The sequence below is a fragment of the Cannabis sativa genome, chromosome X, assembly GCF_029168945.1.
Source record: "Cannabis sativa cultivar Pink pepper isolate KNU-18-1 chromosome X, ASM2916894v1, whole genome shotgun sequence".
Classification (NCBI taxonomy): domain Eukaryota; kingdom Viridiplantae; phylum Streptophyta; class Magnoliopsida; order Rosales; family Cannabaceae; genus Cannabis; species Cannabis sativa.
The window spans coordinates 50073894-50099519 of NC_083610.1; the positions used below are offsets into that span (position 1 = coordinate 50073894).

A 25626-nucleotide genomic window follows, 5' to 3' on the forward strand; every position below is an offset into this window, starting at 1 on the left:
GTGCATGAAGACTTTTCTTGGCAACAGTACTGAGATCAGTAAGATCAACAGATTTTTCTTCTCGCAGGCATAAGTCCAAATTCATTATGCCTAAAGTAATTATCACATCTCGTTTTCATGCCTTAAAGTTGGTGCATTCAAAATTTGGATGGAAACGTTTATTGTTGTTCACAGAAAAGAGACCAAAAATTTAAAACTTGATTAAGCTATATGAGCCAAGCAATTAAAAAATATTGTAGAGTCAACTTGTCTTTATATACTCCCTTTTGGGATGAGAATATAACACACACATGATCTACCTTTATGAAGTTACCAATAAAGAAAAAATACATATCAATTAAGAATTTATTACATTTGGACAAATAAATTTCTTAAACAATATATATTAATTAGAGCCAAAAAAATAAACACTACTACAAAAAGTACAATTCTCGTCAGTTTTTAAGTGTCATTTATAGAATTTGCGTCAGTTTAGAAAATTGACGTATATACTGTAGTCGTAAATAGTTTTTTATTAGCGTCGTTTGTTAACGGACGCAAAAAACAATCATATTCACTATAACATTTATGGTTATTAGAGGTGGAGGATTCCGCTGGTAATAATCCCCAAGTTCGCTGGTAAAACTTAATAGCGGCGGGGTCCGCCGGTAATGCTTGGTCGCTAAAAATGGGTATTAGCAGCAGACTGACACCTCCACCGCTAATAATAGTGTCAGACACATAAACTGACATTATTAGTAGCGGCAGACCAATTCGCCTCTAATGCTTTTTTGTTTTTTTCATTACATGTTAATATAATAAAAATTAAAATTAAAATTAAAAATATTACTATAATTTAAATTATATTTACTGATCGATAACACTCAATACTACATAAAAATATTTATTATTGAACTTTCACATATACAAACATTTAAATAACAAATATATAACAAAATAAATAATTATACATTGTAACATTTTAGCAAACATAATATTCATCTTCGACAACAAATCAACTATTTTATTAAAAACAATGTTCATCTCCAACAATAACTGCACAATTGAATTTATTGCCGCCAACAATCGATTTATTTCTTTGGTATCAAATGATTTTAAAGCGGTCGACCTTTCATCTTCAACAAGTCCTTGAAATCTACAGCCTTGATCAGTTTTATTCTGCATATAGCAAATAATCAATAAAGTTTATCATATAATATATGTGCTTGAATTCTTAAAATTCAACAAAAATTAATTACCTTCCACAACGGACAACCATAAAATAATTCGCCATTATTTTTATTTTTTCTTACTACACATTCAGCCCCGCATTGACATTTTCTCTTCTTCACAACGATTGAATCACTATTCTTCTTTACATCGATTGAACCACTACTCTCTTCCATCATAACTTAAGCTACAAAATTAATTTTAATTAATTCTTAATAGTTACACCAAAAAATAAATATAAAATGTAATCTTATTATTTTGAGTAACGCTTTACAAATATATGATATTATTATTATCTAACTTAACTTGCATGATATTAGTATATATAGTTATGCATTAGAGAAAAATCTATAAAATAAAATTATAACATTTTATAGTCTAACTAGTTTTAGTCAATACAGTAAAATTATATAGAAAATAATTGAAAATCAATATGCAGTCTATTTTTAATTAATCATAACTATTAGACAATCTAAACTCTGACACAAGTAAAAAGAATGCAATCTTGTAGTGATCTGAAACAAAACTATAAGAGTAACACCTAAGCATTTCATGGCAACTAGCTGACTTAATTTTGCAACCTCTCCAAATAATGGATTTCTATTTCATAGAAGATAATTTTATTACTAACTAGAGAAAAATAGTTCAACAAAATTAAAGAAAATATAGAGATCACTAAGTCCTACAAATCTTCTAAGTAAAGATAAATAAATAAATAATAAAGATAAAAAGAGAGTGGATTAGTGAAAAAAAAAAGTAAAAAATATATTTTAGTTGTAAGAAGAAAAATATTACACAAGATAGAAATACAATTTCAACCCACACACAAAATTAAATTACACTAAAATTAGAATATATACCAAGGCCACATGATACCAATCCTAGACTTCACACACCAAATCCTTACCCAAACCCCAAATCTTACCATCACCATCACCATCACCATTCTCGTAACCCCAAAAATAAACAAAAATATACATATAAACATAAATATATATATATTATTAAAATTATATATAAATATAAAATACATATACATTAACCTAAAAGAGATCTGTGTGGGTTTTGATTTGGGATTTGGTCTGATTTGGATGGAATATGAATATGGTTGATTTGAGGATTTGATATATATTAGAGATTAGCGGGTTTAGATTTAGGGATAATGTTTACAATTTGAGAGATGATGAAATATAAATTTAATCTTTATATATATCAATATATATACCTGAAGAAAATTTTTATTGGAGCTTTGGCTGGTATGGGGGAGCTTGGACAGAGCTTGGACGGAACTTCCACACCAGTAAAAGTTTTAGATCTGATGCAGCGGCAGGTTCCACTTCAGCTACTGAAGACTGTTTGTTCACTACTACAAAAAGTATAATTCCCGTCAGTTTTTAAGTGCCATTTAAAGAATTTACATCGGTTAAAAAAAAGACACGTATATACCGCAGTCGCAAATAGTTTTTTATTAGTGTCGTTTTTAAAACGACGAAAAAAACAATTATTTACATTTACAAACTGACGCAAATTATGCACTTTTCTAATTTATATTTTGCGTCGGTTTAAAAATGACGCAAAATTATTTATGGCATATTAAAACTGTCACAAAATACTTATTACGTCGGTTCAAAAATGTCATATCAATTGCTAAAATACTTTTTTTTTTACTTATTGCGTCGCTTATAAAATGAAGCACAAATAGTAAACAACACTCAAGGTCAAATATCTACTGTTATTATTGTTAATATTATTTATTTTTAAATTTAGCACTAATTCAGTAACATAAACAAACAAGAGAAGAGGCAAAGCCTAATTTAATACCGTATTCAATCCAATATGTCATTATATTTAGGTAGTGGTCTAAGTTTTTTAGATTTACTAGACTTGCAGCAGTCATCCTTTCCATCACCATAGGCAATTTTGCAAGATCTTTTCTCCAAGTCATCTTCGTAGGGATCAAAAAAGTATTTATCTTTCTCTTCCTCTTCCTCTTTACGTGACTTCCGGTCCAATTCCAATCCTATAATATATTCCAATAAAAATTATTACAAGTATAAATCAACCTCTGCCTCTGACTAGCCTCTAACAAAATTTAGAAACACATATATAACACCGAGTTAGAGAAAAATACTTACATAAAAACTCCTACACATTGGACTTGAGTGATATTGCCAACAGTAGGCTGTTAAGAATTCAAACAAAGCACATCTCCAAGTAATACATTTGAGCCTCCATTTAGAGAACCAAACAATAGTCACATCAAAATAAGGGGTTCCTTAAATAAAAATCTTACTGTTTACAAGTATACCATTGACACTTATTTTTCTTAACTATTTTGCAATGAAGTATAATTTTATAAAGATAAATGTATATGGTGCTTTACTTATATGTCTTACATAATAAAAATATATGTATATATATGTATGTGGCTTTTTTAATTGTAATTAATGATAAAGTGTTCATAATAATAACAATTATTAAATTATTTTGGTTGGAGCAGAGCAAGAGTTTAAGTTATAGATTGAATTATATAGAAGTGAATATATAATAGGTACTACTAATGTGATCATCTGCTCTTCGAATTCATTATTGAGCTCCTTAAACATTGTCTTTCTAGATTCAAGAAGTTCAGACACCTGCAACAAACAACAAACAGCAAGAATGAGAAGATCCATTTCATAAATGAATGAATAAAAGGATTATTAATATTATGTAAATGAAAATAGTACCAGGTTAGTGAAATTGTCCAATTTTTCAAGAATTTGAGTGATATGAAGTTCCATTTCTGGCGATCCACCGTTAGTCTGATCAATTTCAGCCTCAGCCATCAAAATAGCTCTGTGGTCTTCCACCTTATAACAAAGGCAACCAGTCAATCAGTTAATGGACATAAAGTCTGGTAAATTAGTACCGAGTCGTTCGAGTTGAAGTCGAAGTCGAAGTTCAACATACAACTAGTTTCAATCACTTCCTAGTATCATCTTTGGCATCCATTTCAATAATCTGATCAGTAAGAAGAGAGAGTTCCAAAGGAAGGATCAAACCCTAAATTGATCACTGGAAAGCTAAAATACGATCAAGAGACAGATGAGAGCTGAAACGATTAAGAGATAGATGAAGAAAAGGTAGATAGATATGTAGCGTACCTCGGTGTGGGTGGCTCTGATGGAAGATTCTGATCTCTCTGCCATTACCAAAGCAAAAATGTCAGAAACCCAATTGCAAATTTCATAAATGTAACAAAGAAAGAAAAACAATAAAGAAGGTTGGCTAATAGTTGTCAATTTACAAAAATCTTTGGACAAACCCATGCAAGCCTACCGAGTGTGATTGCACTATTATAAATAAGTGACTTATTAAGCCCCTGAACAGTATTAACAATTGCAATTAGGAATGATTCATCCTCTAGAAGAACATTGTAATATCCCGATAAGTCTAATGGTAAATAATTAGAGTTTATATTTATACTATGGGTTAATCAGGTAATTAGTGGGATTATGATCTTACTAATCTATTTCAGTATAAAATTTAAATTTTGCTATAAGTGAGTAAATAATCGTAATTTGTTAATTACGGAAATTTATATAGCATGTGTGAATGTAATATGAGTTATTTGTGAAATAAAAATATTTTCAAGTTTGGCGATCCTAGAGACCCGATTGGAGGCCAAAAATGTCACAACAGTTTTAGTTAGAAATATTGATGAGATTATTAGGAAAAGTTGATTTTAGAAATATCGGGGTATTTTAGGGTACTCGAAGTTGGCTAAATACCCTAGAAATAGAGATTTCTTAGTGGCTAAGAAATAATAAGATAAATAATAATAATAAATTTTTTATTAAAATTATTATTAATATATTATTATATAATTATTAATATTATATTATTATTATATATATAAAAAACGAAACAAAGGTTTCGTTTAGTTTTTTAAAAAAAATGATATATATATATTAAGTTTTATTAAGTTATAACAGTAGAGAAGTTCTCCCACCAAATTTTCTCAATCTATATATATTTTTTTTCTATTTTTAACTTGAAACTTAGCGATCTAAGCTCCGGTAGTAGCAGGATAGCAAATCCTTGAAGAGAAAAAGCTTAAGGTATACTTTATTTACATTTTAAGTTGAAAAAATGATTAATTTTATGTAGGAGCTTTATGATTTAAAAAGGTTATGGAGATTCTGACTTCGTAGAATTGTTTTCAGGTAGTCATGGGACTAGTTTCGATATTTTTTTTGTTGAATTTGAAGTGATTTTGAGTTAGAAATCGAGTTTGGAACTTTTTAAAGCTTAGTCCGAACGTTAATGACGTTTTTCATTTAAGGGGTTGATTTTTATTTCTGTTACTTAAGGATGGTAATATTTATGGGTATATATGCGCCCTGTGAAGTTTGGAGTGATTTGAATAAGTCTTGATAGTGTTTCGGTGAGTGCAAAAATTGGGATTTTCGAGTTTAATAGTTTTTAGAAATTCTTAAAAGATCAGAAATCGTATTTTTATCATAACTTTTGATTCAGGTGTCCGGTTGGACATTCTATATACCGTTTCGAAGCTTGCGATGAGCTCTACAATATGGTGTAAGTTTTAGAGCCAAAATATAAGTGTTATTTTAGTATATTTATACCGCGGGATTTGGTAGAAAACACTAGATTGTCTTATGTGAATATAAGCAGTGTTTTGGGATAAACACTTATTGGTTTACCGTTGTTGTGACGTAGGGCCGAGATCATCGGGGATAGTTCTCCGCTTGGGTATTGGCCGAAATGTATGAACCTGGATTAAAAGTAAAAAAAGTATATTGTACTGCATAGTACGTTGTATGTAATACAATTAGTATTGTTATGAATTGATTCATATTGAGATATAGTTAATATTGTTATATATTGAAAAGTATATTGTATTGCATAGTACGTTGTATGTAATACAATTAGTATTGTTATGAATTGATCAATATTGAGATATAGTTAATATTGTTATACATTAAAAAGTATATTGTACTGCATAGTACGTTGTATGTAATACAATTAGTATTGTTATGAATTGATTAATATTGAGATATAATTAATATTGCTATATATTGAAATGATTGATTGGTTGAGTATTGATGATGTGATAATATTATGCATGTGATATATGGGCTCACCTGATTAGGTGATGCAATTTTCCTGGTAACGTACTGGGCGTAAGTACGGACGTCAGTGATATATGTGTTGGAAATTTATTTTACCAGGATCTTAGATCTACTCACAAGTATGTTTATTAACACCCTAAATATGAACTTTCTAAAACGATGAAATAAACACATATAAAGTTTAGTAAACCTTACATTGGTTGAAGCGGAATAATATGACTCCTTCCGTTCAGATATCTAGCCCTTGATTCCTATCTGTTGCAGAGCATTATCAATATCTGAACCTGGATCTCTTTCTCTGAATCTTTGATGCTGAAACCTCCTTCTTGCTGAAAGTCTTTCTTCACGATCTTCCTCACTATGATTGAGGTATCACTTGCTGTGTGTGGGCACTACTCATACACTAAGAATTTCGAAATTTAAGGAAGAAGAAAGAGAGAGTGGGTTCGGCCAAAGATAGGGAGAGAGAAGGCTCAGGTTTTTCTGAATCAGAAGTGTCAGAAGAAAAGTGTAATTTTCCTGAAGCCTTCACTATCTATTTACAGCATTCCACTAGGGTTAGGTTTGAATTATTTGGCATTAAAATAATGAAAATATCAGAGGTAAATTCCTATAAAAGTGGCTGGCCCTATACTAGTGGATTTGGGCCTCACTTTTTGCAATTTTGCAGTTTTATCTTTTCTGCATCTAATTTTCTCAAAAACGCCAATTTTCTAATTCAACCATTTAAATGCCAATTCTAACTATTTAATAACTATAAATAATTATTAAATAATATTGTCATTTATCATATTTATTAATTGAACCATACAAAGTATCATAATTAACAAATATGCCCCTAAAACTCTTTCTTTACAATTTCGCCCTTACTTAGTGAAAAATTCACAAATAGACATAGTCTAATTTGAGAATTATAATTGATTAATCAAAACCAATTACATGAGTCTTACAAGCAATATTATCTCAACTAGTGCGGGGACCATGGGTCTATATAACCGAGCTTCCAATAAGTAGATCAAGAATTTAGCACTAAAATTCACTAACTTATTAATTCTTCGTTGAATCCACGCATAGAACTTAGAATTGCACTCTCAGTATATAGAATGCTCTATATGTTCCACCATATAGATGCATCATTAGTTATCCATTGTTATAATCCTAATGTGATCACTGATCCTCTATATGAATGATCTACACTGTAAAGGGATTAAATTACCGTTACACCCTACAATGTATTTATTCCTTAAAACACTTGACCCCGTATAAATGATATTTCAGCTTATGTGAAATGAGTACTCCACCATTTATGTTCGTTTGGTCAAGCTCGAAGGAGATCATCCTTTGCTTACTATTCGCCAGATAGAAGCTATAGATTCCATGTTTATGCTAGCGCTCCCACTCAATTGCACTACCGTGTTCCTAAAATGTACGTATCACCCTGACCTAAAAGTAGGCTTAACTAACAAATCAAAGAACACGAATAGCCTTTCAAGATTGAGCCTAATCATAACAGGATTAAGAACATTTGATCTAGGATCAACTAGGCGATATTGACTTGAATAGATATTACGGTAAGTTTAATAAATCTAAGTCAAAGTTCAATATCGGTCCCTTCCGATGCATACTCCATGCATCTAACCTGAGCTTTACTTTAACCAATGCTCTGGAAAGAACATAGCACTTCTCCAAATGCAAGTAAACTCTGTTGTAGATTATCATATCAGTAAAACCCTGTGTCTGATAAATCTAGGAAACTTTATTCACATAGTCATGTTTACTTTCCAATGTGTTGACGGCACAATAAACAGAATCAAGTATGTGAAAAGGGTTTCAGATGAATTTATACATTATATACATATAATCATGAAATAAATCATGTGAACCATGCAACATTAAATGTTATTTCTGATCTATATTAATAAGTAAATCTGATTATATTGAAATGAGTTTTATTTAGGGCATAAAACCCAACAAACTCCCACTTGCACTAATATAAAACTAAAAGTGTGTTTCAAATAATCTCAACACCTTGATATACAAATCAAGTGTAGTAGTAGTAAACTCCTCGTAATAGGATCTGAAAGGTTGAATTAAACACAACCTTTTTTCCACCATTACCCTTCCTTTAATCACAAAATCATTGATAATGTGAAATTCCTCTCTATATGTCTACTCTCTTGGGATACTGGATTCTATACCTTTGGCAACTACTTTTGGTTAATCAGGAAATTAACACTAGTAGTTTAAGGCAATTTGGAATGGTGCCAAAGATGTATAGAACTTTCCTTAGACTGAATAAGTACCTTTCCTGCAACTTTAACATTCAGTCCCTTCCTGGTAGACCTAGAGACTTCAGATAGGTTTTTACACTTCTCCAAAATCACTATTCCACCCCCAGAGTAATCACCATCTTATCAGAAAGATTTTCTAGCACAAAGGAAAATTTCGAAATCTGATATGGTGTAAGTCTAAGAGTTTTAAACACACCCTTATAGACTAACATATAGTTCCTCTTCTTTATCTTAAGATTTACTTGATTGTCTTCCAATGTTCTTCTCCTGGATTAATCTGATACCTACTCATTACTCCCACTCAACAGCAGGTGTCTGGTCTAAGGCATATAAAAGCATATCTAAGACCTCTCACTATTGATATAAGAAATTCTTTCATGGCTTTATCTTTTCTGGAATAGTTAAGACTTTTCCTTAGATAAATAAAATCTATACCTAAGAAGTTGTGAAGCTTCTATAGATTGCCATTAGAAAGAAAATGCTTCAGCATCTTACTAAAGTAAGTTGCTTGCATTAGAGTAAGTAATTACCAGGTATACCACAAGCCATAGGTTTAGATAAACTCAAACCTATAATACTAGGAACAGGAAGTTTGTTAAGTCCATAGAATAGACTTATTAACTAAAATTTCCTTTTATGTCCTTGTAATAGAAAACTTTAGGTTATTCCATGTGAATGGATTAAACCATAGTTCTATTGGCTTTTCTTCTTAGTTTCTTATCTTGACAATCCATTACTTGTTTAAACTCACAATGGATTTTAATCACTAGTGTCTCCCAAGTCATAAGAAGGTGAGTTCCTAGAAACTCTCCCACTACGACAAGGTACCGTGAATTATGTCGAAGAAAACTAAATGGTATTAATCTCTTCGGTTGTGACAAGACAACAGAGGCAGTGGGATCATCATATGTTATATAAGATGATAGAACACTTTTGGAATCAAGAAAAATATCTCCTTTATTTGCTACTTGTTTTCAGACTTAGTCATTATCTTAGAAAAGTAGTATTTGTTTGAACAAACACTTTCTTATCTATTGAAAATGGGATGGTCCACCCCTAATCACTTAGAACAGCTAACAAACCATGGTTAACAGTTCTAGCTTTTCTTAAGATTTTGATTAGGTCATCCATGAATCTAGTAATGATTTACATTAAGTATACAACCATTACATCATTCTGAAATTGTATTACCATAGAAGGAATTAGACAACGACTAGTAACTAATCATCAACATGCAACTCGAAATTTCTGGGGAGGTAAGTTTGGATATAATTCAAAAATCAATTTAATGATCTTTGAACTGCATATCTACTAACTATTTCTCCACCCCTATCAGTTCACAAGATCTTTAAACACTTACCTTAATGGTTTTAACCATTGCTAGAAATTAATGAAATTTTTCAAACATTTCAAATTTCTTAGCATAAGGTATAATCTAGAGTGATCGTTTTAAGAATACAACGAAAAACTCATATCCACCCCTGAATGTACATCCATCTGCGAATGAGATGAACTACTTCTAGTGGATATAGGCATATTAACTCTTTGCAGAGATTTGATCTTGTCAAATCCACTATGAACAAGATACAAATGCCATAGATTAAAAAAATGGTAGTGTCTTTTGATGACATAGGTTTAGTTACATCAAAGAGTTCTTAGAATACTGCAAGTGGATCCTGGTCACAGAATACCTAACTCATATTCCATACAGTTTTAATCCATTAATAGAAGATGGATATTAAACACTTGAGAAAGTGTAACTGTATTGTATTCTGGAATTAGAAATATAAGAAAATTTCTATTTGGAATCTAAAATTAAAGTCAAAGACTTAAATTTATACCAAATATAATGAGTAATTCTATCTTGGACCACCACTACTAATACAAACTCTAAGTCAGATTTGCCCATACAAGTAGGAGATTTCTAAGATTGAGGATTTATATCAATTGGGAATAGAATTTCGGGATTATAATCATATGCGTCATTTAATTTCTTAAGAGAAAATATAGAATGACATGAAATGATTTATAGACCATTCATCCAATGATATGTTTTGAAGCTAATTCGAAATGAATAAGCTAAGAGGAATTAGGATAATTTCGTTTATAAATAAGAATCCAACGATGCTTCGATTAGCGAAAGTCAAAGTAATCTTATTTATACAATCTTCTTGTTTCATATCGTAAAAATACTAGTCTAAGGTGTCATCAATTGATGAACAGCTAGATGTCGCATATACAATATTTATCTTTCGAGATCTAACACTATTATGTATGTCTAATGGTGAAAATTCACTAGGGATTTATCTCATTAGATAAACAAGCCAAGTTAGACCAACAATGAAGATTCGAAATTAAACTACAACTTAATAACAGAAAATAACATGGTTCAATATAAATTCATACACAATTCAGAAATTATAAGCATATAGCAAGTAGGAATGACAAGTGAAAATACTAAAACATACAATCCTAAATAATTTCCAAGGTTTTCAACAAACTGATATCAGTGTCCCGTTTAGGCGAGAGTCAAAGCTACCATTCATTGAATAGAGTTGTCAGCTCGTCTAAAATGTTAAACATTCTAGCAACCTTTTATTCGATCAAGATTGGAATTCAGCGTTGTCCCGTTTAGGCGAGAGTCAAGGCAATTCTATCTTATGAGCTTCCACCATTGTTTCGCAATTTGCAAGTCAAGTATGGTCGCCACCATTAGGGTGATCCATACCATACAAAACACTTACAAACTACTTATCATGCGAGGTTAAACGGTGCGAAATTGCTAATGAACGTTCCTCCATTAGGGAGGATTACTCACTAAAACAAACGCGGTGTAAAACTCACAATGGAGATCGAATATCTTAATAATTAAAAGCTCATTATTTAAAGAGAGTTGTATTTTCTTTGATTCTCTTTATTTAATCTATTTATGTTAAATATATATATTTATTAATTAAAATTTCCAATTTAGAATGAAAAAATTCTAAATATAAATTTTGATTTAATATTCATAAATTTTACTTAGATGGATATGAATTATTTCCATCTTAGTAATAATTTACAATAAATATTTAGAAAAATATTCAATTTAAGTTGTTACAAAATTAATTTAAATTAATTTACAACTCAAATTTAATTTTCTATAAATATATATTGCATTTCGAAAAATTAAAGTATTCAAGGACACAATTTTCGAAAATGCATGTTAAAATAAAAAATTAATCCTGAAAAAATTATTCTAATTTATTGTTCGCCCAAAATTAATTAATAAAATTAATTTACAACAAAAAATATAATTTTCCTATTTAATTAAATATATATAATAAAAATTTCAAATATTTAAGTATGATGATGAAAATCAACTTAAATATTAATTTTCTATTTAATTAAATACACTACAAAAATACTTCAAGCAAAAATATCACCTATCTAGATTTTCCTTTGACTAATTAATTCAATTTTTAATAATATACTTTAATTCAATTTATTTTGAATTAATCAATAAATGAAAAAGAAATCATTGATTTAAGTTGATCCAAGAATTAATTAAAATAAATATTTAATTTACAACTTAATCTATTTTTCAAGATAGATTCAAAATCATCTTGCATTATGAAATGCAATTTCGAAAATTGATTAATAAAATAAAGAAAAATATATATTACTTCATTTATTTTAATTAATCATTAAATGAAAAAATCAATGATTTAAGTTGGTCCAAAATTAAAATAAATAATTTACAACTTTAATCTATTTTTCAAATAAAATTCGAAATTCCAGCATTTAAGAAATGCAATTTCAAAATTTGATTAATAAAATAAAGAAAAAATATACTTTGAAAATTATTTAAATTTAGTTGAAAAAATAAATTTTAACTAAAAATAATTTTCTATTTAATTAAATGTCATGAAAAAGAAATATTTAAGTATGATGATAAAAATCAACTTAGATATTTAATTTTCAAATTAATTAAATGTATTAAATTCAAGAAATAAATAATTAAGTGTAGAGAAGGCTTAATTATTAATCTCTAGTTTAATACTAGGAAAAATATACTTAAAATAAATTGTACCAAAATTAATTATATAAATAATTAATTTCACAATGTATAATATTTTCCTATTTAATATTAGAAATAATAAGTAGTCTAGAAATAACTATCTAGAAAATATCTTATTTGACTAAGTATCTTTTCCAAAAAATTTGAAAAAATATCTAATTTAAGTTGTATTAGAAAAAATCTAGAACTTAAATAATTTCAAATTTAAATTTAATTAAATATCAAAAATTTAAGTTGTAACCACTTAATTTAAAAATACTCCATTTTAAGTTAATATTCGAAAAGATATTAACCTAAAAAATATCTAAAATATTCCATTTTAAGTTAATATTCGAAAAGATATTAACTTAAAAAATATCTTAAAGAATCTTAATAACCAATGCCTAAAATTCCTCAACTTAATTTTGAAATTTTAAATCCAAAAGATATTCAGATTTAAGTTGGTTAGTTGTAGATAACTAAATATCAACTTAAATAGGAATATTTAATGAAAAATTTAAATTAAGCTCCAGAAAGAATCTAGATGGTTATAATGCTATATTTAATTAAATACAAGAAAATACATATAGTTTAGCTTAGAATAAAAAATTCTTTAAACTATAATTTTCTTAAATTAATTTCAAAATAAATGAAATTAATTATGTTGCTAATCAATTTTACTAGGTTAAACTAGTTTAATTAACCTAGTACAGTCATTCAAATCAGGCAAATTTGCCTTCACAATTGGGGTGGTTCATGTGAGGGGGTGCTGGGTTCAGTATGTCGTACCCACTTCTATGGCTCCCAACTCTCACACAAGGCCCAAAAGAGAGGAATTTAACCTTAAAATGAACAACTGTTATTAATTGACTAAGCCCAAAAACTAAATGGGCCTAAATAAAATCTATCAAGAACTATGACATTTTATTTAGCAACAGCAACCTATTTGCATCTATAATGAAATTAAACACATAGGCTCACACAGGCACACTTTGGATGGGTCCTATCATGTTGCTAGGTCATACACAGATGAAAGAAGATTGTAAATATACATGTTACAAATTATTATCTTGACCAAGGGAGCCATCAGATCAATAGATCTGGCAAAAGGTAACCATGGCTGTTTGCAATCAAGTAATAATAGGTTTTGAAAACTTACACATAAGCTAAAACACAAACTCCTGCAACAAGGTTAGCTGGATAGTTGGATGTAGGATTTATTTAATTTTAAATTAAATAATTTCGAAAAATAATTAATTAAATAAATAAAAATTTATTTTCGTAAAAAAATTAAAAAAAAAATTTAAAAATTTTTCGAAATTTAAAAAAAACAATTAAAATTAAACCTACAATTTTGAAAAATTAGGTTTCAACTAACCTAAATATCATTTCAAAATTTGCTAACTACTTTTAAAATTTAAATGTTATTTTATAAATAAAAATTAAATAAAAAATTAAAAAAAGATAAATGAATATCTTTTTCAGATTTTAAATGTAATTTAAATAAATAAAATAACAAAATTTAAAAGTTAGCAAAATATTTTACATCTATTTAAAATTACATGATTATAGTTATCTTATTTTAAATTTAAATAAGGTCAAATTATTTTAAAAAAAAATTAATTTAAAATATTAAAATCTGACCTTAAATTTAAAAATAAGATAAGATATAATCAAATTTAAAAATAAGATAGATTATTAAGCAAATAAGATACATACTAACTATTTTTAAATTCAAATTACACTAATATCTTGAATTAAATTTAAAAAATATTAAATTAATTCAAAATGATAATTAGAATTGAATTAGGAATAGTAATAGTATAAATACAGAACTACACAAAAAATCGGAAGTTAATTCCATGAAAAAGCATGAAAAAACGAAGAAAAACGAAAAAATTGTGAGCTGTACGGACAATTTTCGCGATCGCATGAAAATTTCAGCACAGGTCCGATTTTTTTGAATCTTCAAAAAATCATAACTAATTCAAATTAAATCGAAATTGAGTTCTGTAACAAAGTAACTTGCTTAATTTTTTCCATACTATCCAATAAAAATAATTCCAGAAACAGAATCGCAATTATTTTTCACGAAAAAATTCACAAACATCAATCAATCATCAAATAACACTCAATACAACATGATACCATCCAAAAACAAACAAACAATCGTTTTAAAGTCCAAATTTCTTGCAAGTAAATCAATTACCATGGCTCTGAGGCCAGTTGTTGGAAATTTATTTTACCAGGATCTTAGATCTACTCACAAGTATGTTTATTAACACCCTAAATATGAACTTTCTAAAACGATGAAATAAACACATATAAAGTTTAGTAAACCTTACATTGGTTGCAGCGGAATAATATGACGCCTTCCGTTCAGATATCTAGCCCTTGATTCCTATCTATTGCAGAGCATTATCAATATCTGAACCTGAATCTCTTTCTCTGAATCTTTGATGCTGAAACCTCCTTCTTGCTGAAAGTCTTTCTTCACGATCTTCCTCACTATGATTGAGGTATCACTTGCTGTGTGTGGGCACTACTCATACACTAAGAATTTCGAAATTTAAGGAAGAAGAAAGAGAGAGTGGGTTCGGCCAAAGATAGGGAGAGAGAAGGCTCAGGTTTTTCTGAATCAGAAGTGTCAGAAGAAAAGTGTAATTTTCCTGAAGCCTTCACTATCTATTTATAGCATTCCACTAGGGTTAGGTTTGAATTATTTGGCATTAAAATAATGAAAATATCAGAGGTAAATTCCTATAAAAGTGGCTGGCCCTATACTAGTGGATTTGGGCCTCACTTTTTACAATTTTGCAGTTTTATCTTTTCTGCATCTAATTTTCTCAAAAACGCCAATTTTCTAATTCAACCATTTAAATGTCAATTCTAACTATTTGATAACTATAAATAATTATTAAATAATATTGTCATTTATCATATTTATTAATTGAACCATACAAAGTATCATAATTAACAAATATGCCCCTAAAACTCTTTCTTTACAATTTCGCCCTTACTTAGTGAAAAATTCACAAATAGACATAGTCTAATTTGAGAATTATAATTGTTTAATCAAAACCAATTACATGAGTCTTACAAGCAATATTATCTCAACTAGTGCGCGGACCATGGGTCTATATAACCGAGCTTCCAATAAGTAGATCAAGAATTTAGCACTAAAATTCACTAACTTATTAATTCTTCGTTGAATCCACGCATAGAACTTAGAATTGCACTCTCAGTATATAGAATGCTCTATATGTTCCACCATATAGATGCATCATTAGTTATCCATTGTTATAATCCTAATGTGATCACTGATCCTCTATATGAATGATCTACACTGTAAAGGGATTAAATTACCGTTACACCCTACAATGTATTTATTCCTTAAAACACTTGACCCCGTATAAATGATATTTCAGCTTATGTGAAATGAGTACTCCACCATTTATGTTCGTTTGGTCAAGCTCGAAGGAGATCATCCTTTGCTTACTATTCGCCAGATAGAAGCTATAGATTCCATGTTTATGCTAGCGCTCCCACTCAATTGCACTACCGTGTTCTCAAAATGTACGTATCACCCTGACCTAAAAGTAGGCTTAACTAACAAATCAAAGAACACGAATAGCCTTTCAAGATGAGCCTAATCATAACAGGATTAAGAACATTTGATCTAGGATCAACTAGGCGATATTGACTTGAATAGATATTACGGTAAGTTTAATAAATCTAAGTCAAAGTTCAATATCGGTCCCTTCCGATGCATACTCCATGCATCCAACCTGAGCTTTACTTTAACCAATGCTCTGGAAAGAACATAGCACTTCTCCAAATGCAAGTAAACTCTGTTGTAGATTATTATATCAGTAAAACCCTGTGTCTGATAAATCTAAGAAACTTTATTCACATAGTCATGTTTACTTTCCAATGTGTTGACGGCACAATAAACAGGATCAAGTATGTGAAAAGGGTTTCAGATGAATTTATACATTATATACATATAATCATGAAATAAATCATGTGAACCATGCAACATTAAATGTTATTTCTGATCTATATTAATAAGTAAATCTGATTATATTGAAATGAGTTTTATTTAGGGCATAAAACCCAACAATATGATGAGTACCGAGTGTAGGTACGGGCTCACCTGATTAGGTGATGTGATTTTCCTAGCAACGTACTGGGCGTAAGTACGGACGTCAGTGACATGATAAGTACCGGAGTAGGTACGAGCTCGTCTAATTAGACGATGCGATATATTGGTGCCAAATTGTGGCACGGGCTCACCCTATTAGGTGATGCAATTATATGATATATGTGTGCAGGTTTTTGGCATTGGCTCACCTGATTAGGTGATGCAGTTATGCGACATATGGGTGCCAGGCTATGGCACGAGCTTGCCTAATTAGGCGATACAATACAAGATCATTAGATTAAAGCATCGATTTTTCTAATTAGGCAACATGATGTCATGAAGATGGTTGCTTTATGAGGTAACATATATATTATTTATATGATTAAATGAATATGAATTCCATTATTGGTATAATGGTTTTGTATTACCAAATATCTGTATACTAATGTTTATTCGTGGCAGATGCCAGTAGTGATTTGGATTTCATCTTATGAACAAAGTGTGATGGGTTGATTCTTATTGTGTATAAATGACAATATTCGAATAATAAACTATATGATTGTTATTATTACTTTTCTTGCTGAGCTCTTGTGACTCACATGTGCTATGTGGTGCAGGTAAAGGCAAAGAAAAGCTAGATCAACCATGAGGTGACAGTCTTCTCTAGCAATGTACATATTGACCTCACTGGCCTGCGTGCCGAGTTGCCAGGAGTTGTTTTGGACTGGCTGTATCTGCTGTGTATTTTGATTTTATGTTTAAATGGTTGTCGTATATATTTCTTTAGCAAAACTTTGTATAACAGGGATTCCCGGAACACACTTTTTTATGATGTTATAATGTCCGTTTTTAGTGCTTTATTTTAGTCAAGTTTTTAATATTATCACGGTTTTTAATAATTAATTAATCTATTAGTATTAAACTAGTTTATAAAATCACACACGTGGCGTCCCTATAGATTAGGGTGTTACAACTATCAGAGCAGCCATGGTTTTAAAGGTCCTGAAGACTGGTCGAATATGTACATTTGCTGCGAGGACAGGTCGACTCATGGTATAGTAAGTGTTTATATTATTTGATATTGGATTACCTGCCTATGCTATTATAAAGTATGTTGGAAAGTAGCATACTGATAATTTTGATAAGAATATGTGTATGGTATATGCATATTGATATTAATATCCGTCTGAGTTTTAAATAGTCAGAAGATGTGGACTAAATATGTGATAAGTTATACAGTAAGGGCAATCAAATAGTTTGATTAGCGAGCTATTTGGGCTCAGGGAAAACAATATGGAAGAGAATTATTTATTTCCATAATGATGGGAACATGTAAATTCTGTTATACAGGACATGATTATACAACAAGGAAAAAAATCTAAGATTTGAAAAGATAGCAGGCTCATCTTGTGTCTGTTCTTATACTACCGACACTTCCTGTTGTACCACTGGATGTGGTGGAATATATGAAGCCAACTTACTAGTAGATCAAGAAGTAAAAACTAAATGAACCACAAATTATGGGATAGAACGAAAGATTCTAGGGTGACCATAATAGCGGTCAAAGTGAGTATAAGAGATGGTGACCTTATCCTGAGTGTTCAAGATGCAAAAAGGCGCCATTTGAACCAATGTAGAGCCAGATCTTGTTTTATTGTGGGGTAGTGGGTCATTTGAAAAGAACCTGCCCACAGTTAAGAAAAATTAATGTTAAAGAAGAAAAGTGTACGAATCCTGCCCAAGTGCCAGTATTTGTTCAAGGGGACCCGGATATCGGTCCTTCGGCCTACTCAAGTTAGAATTTATGGGCAATATTATAATTGTTATTGATATTAAACATTGTACATTTAGTTAGAGACATCAAGAAATCTGAATGGACTGTGCATGTATGTTATTTAGTTGTAATCCATTTAACATGATAGACTGATTAGAAAGATGACAATATGAGTTAAATTGTTGATATTCCCTAGTGGATATAGAAAATGAGTAGTTAATGGAGGCATCGATCTAATTGATTCAAATAACAAAATCTTTTGTTTAGAAGTGATCTAGCGTTACCAAAGGTGGGACAATTTATGAGTATTGTCTGGAATCCTAGATGAATTAAAGGTGACGATTGTGTAGTAATTTTGAGATTATGTAGGAGTGGGACTACCTATGTTAGCAAGAAGCATCTTATTTTGGTAGCTCACCATGACGTAACTCCATGGTTGAGTGTCCTTGACTTGGGGTGGTTTCATTTAAGAAATTTCCTAATGAAGGTTGCAAGTCAGAGCAAAGCACGTTAGAAACACTTGGATTGGTCCGTGGAACCAGTCGTCAGTCTAGGAAACAGCTAGAGTGATGCAGTCATGTATAAGAGCCATCATTCTGTGGGCGTAAGGGCCCAATGGAGGCTTGAAGCGGAGACCTTACCGGGGTAACGTATAAAAGAACGTCAGGAAGAGTAGTGGTATCACTAAAGTAAAGAAGATTACCTAAATTACTTAAGGTGATACGGTAATGGTGGAGTGTACTTTATAATTGACTGGATAGTCAATATGGTATATAAGGAGACCATTGACATTGTGGGAAAAGATTACTTTATTATGCAATTATGGAAAGGCATACTCACCCAAAATGGGGAAAAGCTTATGAATTGAGATGCAATTTAATAGACACGTAATTGAGTGATTGGTGGATGTTGGATCACAAAATAGGTTGTTTATTAAACAACGAGTTATATAATTGAGTGTAGAATAAGTTTTAAAGTGGTAACCAAGTATGAAGATAGTGATAATTGCAAGGAAGCAATGGTATCATATGAACCAAGGAGTGAAACCTTAGTGGTGATGATAAAAAAATTAATTAAAAGTTGTGTCAATTCAAGGGAAATTGATACAAGTTAAAATAAGTAGAGATGAACAAGATTTAAGTTGACAATAAGATGGGAATTCCTCAAGTTTAAATGAACAAAAACCGATGAGGAATTGCAAGAAGTTTATGAAGGGAGTGATGGCAATTGAATTTTATTAATGAAAGGATGAAAGCAAGAAATACAATTAGGAACGACAAAGAAGCATCTACTTTCTGATAACCCACCATGAGCTTACTTTGGAATTAAGCATACTTAACTTGGGGTAATCTCAAGATGGGAAATCCTTCGGGGAGTCACCCTGGGAAGTGTATGAGTGAGGACAAAGTATGCTAGAAAGATTCATATTAGGATGCAGAATCGGTAGTCGTTCCAGAGATTATTAAGAGGAAGTGATGTGTTAATAAGCAGAAATTTACAAGGTATTGAGACAAGTAAGTGGGCGGAAATAAGAAATGCTTTAATTGAATATCTATCATAAATGAATACTTAACTTGTTACTAAGTTAAGTCAGTAGATCAGCTTAGGAGATCTCATAGAAGGAGTAGAAAGACATAATTATGAATTATGTACTATGGGATCTTATGATTTTGACCGAGTAGTAACGGTTGGACATACAGAGTTAATATGTTGTCTATCAGTGTAGACAATTTATACTATAATTGAGAATACAAAATTCATACGAAGAAATAATTTAATCTTGTGAAATTCCAAGGTTGATATCTTTGGCTATGAAGTTAAGGGAAAAAAAAAGGGTTATTGAGAACCATGGAGGTTAAAGCGAAAAATAGTATAATGTTTTATTCTTGAAAGGTGGGTAACCTGAGAAGATCAATGGAATATTAGAAACATGTTGTGAGCATATTTGATAAAGGTTAGATTATCTTAAAATAATCTCTTTCCTGACGAGGTGTTTATTTAAAACTGATAATTAAATGTACCACTGGTTAGGTACCTTAATAAGTGTGGTACGAGAGAAATACTAGATACCTGTTCACTGGAGTAAGTAGGCCAGGTAGCCTATTAGTATTAGACTCGACCCGTATTTTGAGTTGTGATGATGTTAAACTTCAAACAAATTTATTATATGGGAAAAACATCTTGTCCAGGTTTTGGGCTAGAAAAAGGAAGTACTATGAAATGAGACAATCCCATTAGTTAGGAAAGTGCTATAGAAAAACAGCAAGATAGAAGTAGCAATTTGAGAATTAGAATCATAAATATGGGGGTAGTATCCCGAATTGTTTAAATTAATTTCGAGGACAAAATTTTTATAAGGAGGGGATGGTTGTAATATCCCAATAAGCCTAATGGTAAATAATTAGAGTATACTTATACTATGGGTTAATCAGGTAATTAGTGGGATTATGATCTTACTATAATCTATTTCAGTATAAAATTTAAATTTTGCTATAAGTGAGTAAATAATCGTAATTTGTTAATTACTGAGATTTATATAGCATGTGTGAATGTAATATGAGTTATTTGTGAAATAAAAATATTTTCAAGTTTGGCGACCCTAGAGACCCGATTGGAGGCCAAAAATGTCACAACAGTTTTAGTTAGAAATATTGATGAGATTATTGGGATAAGTTGATTTTAGAAATATCGGGGTATTTTAGGGTACTCGAAGTTGGCTAAATACCCTAGAAATAAAGATTTCTTAGTGGCTAAGAAATAATAAGATAAATATCAATAATAAATTTTTTATTAAAATTATTATTAATATTATATTATTATTATTATTATTATATAATTATTAATATTATATTATTATTATTATATATATAAAAAACGAAACAAAGGTTTCGTTTAGTTTTAAAAAGAAAACTATATATATATATTAAGTTTTATTAAGTTATAACAGCAGGGAAGAAAGAAGAACAAAACCCTCGTTCTTCCTTCTTCCACAAAATTTTCTCCCTCTATATATATTTTCTTTGATTTTCAACTTGAAACTTAGCGATCTAAGCTCTGGTAGTAGCAGGATAGCAAATCCTTGAAGAGAAAAAGCTTAAGGTATAGTTTATTTACGTTTTAAGTTGAAAAAAAAAAACGATTGGTTTTATATAGGGGCTTTATGATTTAAAAAGGTTATGGAGATTCTGACTTCGTAGAATTGTTCTCGGGTAGGCATGGGACTAATTCTGATATTTTCTTGTTGAATTTGAAGTGATTTTGAGTTAGAAATCGTGTTTGGAACTTTTTAAAGCTTAGTCCGAACGTTAATGGCATTTTCCATTTAAGGGGTCGATTTTTATTTCTGTTACATAAGGATGATAATATTTATGGTATATATGCGCCCTGTGAAGTTTGGAGTGATTTGGATAAGTCTTGATAGTGTTTCGGTGAGTGCAAAAATTGGGATTTTCGAGTTTTATAGTTTTTAGAAATTCTTTAGAAATCAGAAATCATATTTTTATCATAACATTTGACTCGGGTGTCCGTTTTTGACATTCTATATACCGTTTCGAAGCTTACAATGAGCTCTACAATATGGTGTATATTTTAGAACCAAAATATAAGTTTTATTTTAGTATATTTATACTGCGGGGTTTGGTAGAAAACCCTAGATAGTCTTATGTGAATATAAGCAGTGTTTTGGGATAAACACTTATTGGTTTACTGTTGTTGTGACATAGAGCCGAGATCATCGGGATAGTTCTCCACTTGGGTTGGCCAAAATGTATGAACATAGATTAAAGGTAAGAAAAGTATATTGTACTGCATAGTACGTTGTATGTAATACAATTAGTATTGTTATGAATTGATTAATATTGAGATATAGTTAATATTGTTATACATTGAAAAGTATATTGTACTGCATAGTACGTTGTATGTAATACAATTAGTATTGTTATGAATTGATCAATATTGAAATATAATTAATATTGTTATATATTAAAAAGTATATTGTACTGCATAGTACGTTGTATGTAATACAATTAGTATTGTTATGAATTGATTAATATTGAGATATAATAAATATTGCTATATATTGAAAAGATTGATTAGTTGAGTATTGATAATGTGATAATATTATGCATGTGATATATGGGCTCTCCTGATTAGGTGATGCAATTTTCCTGGCAACGTACTGGGCGTAAGTACGGGCGTCAGTGATATATGATGAGTACCGAGTGTAGGTACGGGCTCACCTGATTAGGCGATACAATACAAGATCATTATATTAAAGCATCGACTTTCCTGATTAGGCAACATGATGTCATGAAGATGGTTGCTTTATGAGGTAACATATATATTATTTATATGATTAAATGAATATGAATTCCATTATTGGTATAATGGTTTTGTATTACCAAATATTTGTATACTAATGTTTATTCGTGGCAAATGCCAGTAGTGATTTGGATTTCATCTTATGAACAAAGTGTTATGGTTTGATTCTTATTGTGTATAAATGACAATATTCGAATAATAAACAATATGATTTTTATTATTACTTTTCTTGCTGTGTCCTTGTGAATCATGGGTGCTATGTGGTGCAGGTAAAGGCAAAGAAAAGCTAGATCAACCATGAGGTGGCAGTCTTCTCTAGCAATGTACATATTGACCTCACTGGCCTGCGTGCCGAGTTGCCAGGAGTTGTTTTGGACTGGCTGTATCTGCTGTGTATTTTGATTTTATGTTTAAATGGTTGTCGTATATATTTCTTTAGCAAAACTTTTTATAACAGGGATTCCCAAAACACATTTTTTATGCCTTTATAATGTCCTTTTTAGTGTTTTATTTTAGTCAAGTTTGAATATTATCACGGTTTTTAATAATTAATTATTCTATTACTATTAAACTAGTTTATAAAATCACACACATGGCGTCCCTATATATTAGGGCGTTACAAACATACAATCAGAAGTATTCTTCAAAAGAAAAGTAAAAAACAAAAGTTGCATTAATCACCTCAGCATGTTTGAGGATAGGGACTAAGCATGAAATAATTGTCGTTACAACTGGAGAAATTTCTTGACGCACCTGCAAATGAATGTTACTTTAGTGATGATTTTGAAGAAGACGAAGGGGCCGCCCGTTGATCGCCAGAGCAAGGTCGGAGAGGATGAGGGCTAGGTGAAATGTGAACAGTACACGCATCTCATTTGGGATTTAGGAATTTTACTGGTAGTTGCGTTGGTCTTTCTCTCTCTCTCTCTCTCTCTCTCTCTCTCTCTCTCTCTCTCTCTCTCTCTCTCTCTCTCTCTCTCTCTCTCTCTCTCTCTCTCTCTTTGTATATATTTAGCGTCCTTTTTTAAACCTCGCATATTATATAAAGCGAGTATTACCAACCGACGCAAATTGTAAAGCAGTTTTTTAAATTTTTGCTTTATTGCGTCGGTTTGTTTTTTTACCATCATTTATAAATAGACGCGAATTATACATTATTAGTGTCAATTATAAATAGACGAATTTAATTATTGGATACTATTCACGTCGGTCAACGCTACTAATTTGTAGTAGTGGTTCTTTGCCAGCCATATCCACTCTCCAAGAACTTGCTTTTGCTCACCACCCAAAGGTCTCTTCTTTCACTGTTTCACACACACATATATATAAATATATAATGTAAAAGAAATGAACTTTTCAGGTTTTGGGTCTGTAGAATTGCATTCTGTAGCAACAAATTTTTTTTATACATGAGTTGAGATGGGGGAAAGAAAGAGATGGAGTGAGAAGATGAAAGATGAAGGAGAGAAGAAGAAGAGGACGAAGTGATCGGTTTGAAGGATTTTTTTATACATATAAAATTATTACCGGTGCAGACCCGCCGGTATTAGTGGGTTCCGCCGGTAATAGTATAAATAGGAAAATTATTGTTCTATTAGCGGTGGAATCCGCTGGTAAAAGTCCGCCGCTAATTATTTTCAAAGTAAAAAAAAGCGAAAATTTTTCCGTACAAACCACATTGCCCATTACCGGCGAGACATTCCGCAGGTAATAATTACGTACTATCCGCCGCTATTGTTCATTTTAATTAAAAAAATAATAATTTGTTCTACTCCGCCGGTAATAAGCCCATTAATAGGGGCGGACATGCTCCGCCGGTAATGTGTCTGCCCCTATTTCTAATCAATGTTGTAGTGATTCATTTAAAAACTGACGCAAAATATATACTCTTCTTTTTTATCTTCTACGTCAGTTTGAAAATGACGCAAAATCTTTTGTGGCATTTTAAAACTATCACTAAAAATTTATAGCGTCGGTTTTAAAATGACATATAAATTGCTGAAATACTTTTATTTTTGACTTATTGCGTCAGTTATAAAATGAAGCATAAATGTATGTTAGGAAAAATTGCAAATTTTCATGCATTTTTCCCTACCTGCATTTTTAAATTTTAGAACAATTTTATATAATAGTAAATACATGATACAAAAAAAAAATTAAAATAACTTTATAAAACTTATATAAAATTAGTAATTGACTCTATTAACTAATTACATAATACCAAAATTGTTAATAGAAACGATCCTAAAATTTATATTCCATGTATCGTGAAAACAAACTATAAACTAATTACATAATGCAAAAGTTAATAGCAACAATCATAAAATATACTATAACAAAAAGTAGTAACCTTGTACTTAATCAATAATCAAAGGGTTAATTTCACAAATGCACAAAAACAATAAAAAAACAAGAAAAATACAGTTTCATGGAATTTTAAACAATTTTACGATTTTTTTGATTTTATTTACATAAAATACGGTCTTTTTATGTTGACATTTTGTTCATTTGTTGTTAATTTTTTGTTATATGTATGTTATTTTTTGTTGTTTTTTTGTTGTTATTTTGATGTTATTATCATGTTATTTTTATGTTGTTTTCTTGTTAATTTTATGCTGTTTTCATGTTATTTTTTGAAAAACCGTAAAAATGTAAAATAACATTTTTTGAACGTAAAAATGTAAATATTTTACAAAAAATGGTGCCTTATGTAA

General features: G+C 30.2%; 2 long non-coding RNA genes across 2 annotated transcripts; both read right to left on the minus strand.

The window, feature by feature from the left end:
* Nucleotides 1-579: 579 nt before the first annotated feature.
* On the minus strand, nucleotides 580-3672 carry LOC133032604 (uncharacterized). Its single transcript, XR_009685201.1, has 3 exons — nucleotides 3031-3672; nucleotides 2435-2575; nucleotides 580-1396 (listed from the first exon to the last, which is right to left on the minus strand). It is a non-coding gene; the product is annotated as an uncharacterized LOC133032604 (long non-coding RNA).
* Nucleotides 3673-3695: 23 nt separating this feature from the next.
* LOC115697033 (uncharacterized) lies at nucleotides 3696-23862 on the minus strand. The gene is made up of 3 exons (XR_009685202.1): nucleotides 23666-23862; nucleotides 4356-4393; nucleotides 3696-4266 (listed from the first exon to the last, which is right to left on the minus strand). It is a non-coding gene; the product is annotated as an uncharacterized LOC115697033 (long non-coding RNA).
* Between the last annotated feature and the right edge of the window lie 1764 nt (nucleotides 23863-25626).